Raw genomic sequence first — 1,660 nt, 5'->3', positions numbered from 1 at the left:
AGAGCTTCGCCTCTGGTGGGTGTGCCGTGTGGATCCCGGTCGGGCGCATGCGGGAGTCTGTCTGACTGTCTCTCCCCGTTTCCAGCTTCAGAAACAGAAAAAAGAAAAAAAAAAAAAAAAGAAATCCTCATTTAAGCTTTCATTGCAGTCAACATCCTCATTAAAATTGTAATTATATGATTGTTTCAGATCTTTCTCTATTATTATGTGGGCAGTGACTTTGTCTATCTGATTCAATGCAATATTCTCAGTGCTAGTACCCAACTGGCCCAAAGAAGGAAGTTAATATATCATTGTTGAATGAGTGAACTAATCAGTGAGCAAATAATTGGATGAGAGAATAAATGAATTTCCTTCAATGTAAGCATTTACTCATCACTTACACAAAATATTATTTAATTTTTTTCTTCTTAATTTTTGAAAGTCAGGTCTCGCCTATGGTGGCGCAGTGGATAAAGCATCAACCTGGAATGCTGAGGTTGCTGGTTCGAAACCCCAGGCTTGTCCAGACAAGAAGCAACAGCTAGGAGTTAATGCTTCCCTCTCTACTCCTACCTTTCTCTCTCTCTCTATCCTCTCTCTAAATCAATAAATTTTTGAAAGTCATATATTATTCATGTTTTTCTCATTCAGAACACTAGAACTTTATCTGTTTTATGAACAGTTTTTACATCTGGATCTTAGGTATTGTTGAATAAAAACTATTTTGGAATAGTCACAGAATTCAGTAATAGAAATCAACCTATATATATAGTACTCTGTGATTGGTAGTAGTTTTCAGTTTAAGTAATCATTTCCTTGTTAAGTTACGTGCCTTGCTGGTTGATGGACTTTGTGTTACTTAACTGTTTTCTTTGCTTTACTTACCTTAGGAAGACTGATCTCAAAACGTGAATAGGTGACACTGAGATAGAAGTAATTCTAGCCTGACCAGGTGGTGGTGCAGTAGATAGAGCGGCCAACTGGGATGTGGAGAACCCAGGTTTGAAACCTCAAGGTCACCGGCTAGACTAGAGTGTGGGCTCACTAGCTTGAGTGTAAGGTCGCTGGCTTGAGTGTGGGATTATACAGATAACCCCATGATTGCTGGCTTGAGCCCAAAGGTCACTGGCTTGAAGCCCAAAGTTTCTGGCTTGAGCAAGGGTTCACTTGCTCTGTTATAGCCTCCAGGTCAAGTCACATATGAGAAAGCAATCACTGAACAGCTAAGGAGCTGCAATGAATTGATGATTCTCATCTCTTTCCCATCCTGTCTGTCTGTCTCTCTTTCTGACTCTCTCTTGTCTTTTTCAAAAAAAAATAGTGCATCTAGTTGACAGACCTGGAGCAGTTACTGTCTGCTGCTGGGGCACCAGTGTAGATGCAAGAGAAAGGGTCTTCGCGCTTTCTGTCTGTCTGACTGTGGCAGCCAAGATTGAATGGGGGAATACAATAAAAAAATAGTTCTTTCTACTTCAGATAATTTTGTCTCAGCATTCCCATTATTTAAGCCCTTAAATAGGTAGGTAAGCTTCATGACATTCTTAGGAAAAATCAGAAAAAATCATTGCACAACATAGATTTTCATCTCCCCACTCTCTTTTTAGAACCCAAACTGTTCAACAGCTATTGAAAGCACATGGTTTTTTTCACACACATACACATTTTGTCAGTGATCAAT

At 39.5% G+C, this 1,660-nt stretch overlaps 1 non-coding gene across 1 annotated transcript; it reads left to right on the top strand.

The window, feature by feature from the left end:
• Positions 1-1,302: 1,302 nt before the first annotated feature.
• LOC136396057 (small nucleolar RNA SNORA31) lies at positions 1,303-1,434 on the top strand. Its single transcript, XR_010749485.1, has one exon. It is a non-coding gene; the product is annotated as a small nucleolar RNA SNORA31 (small nucleolar RNA).
• Positions 1,435-1,660: the final 226 nt, after the last annotated feature.

This window comes from Saccopteryx leptura, chromosome 2 (assembly GCF_036850995.1).
Source record: "Saccopteryx leptura isolate mSacLep1 chromosome 2, mSacLep1_pri_phased_curated, whole genome shotgun sequence".
Classification (NCBI taxonomy): Eukaryota; Metazoa; Chordata; class Mammalia; order Chiroptera; family Emballonuridae; genus Saccopteryx; species Saccopteryx leptura.
The sequence above is the reverse complement of the archived record's forward strand: the minus strand, read 5'-3'. Positions and strand labels throughout refer to the sequence as shown.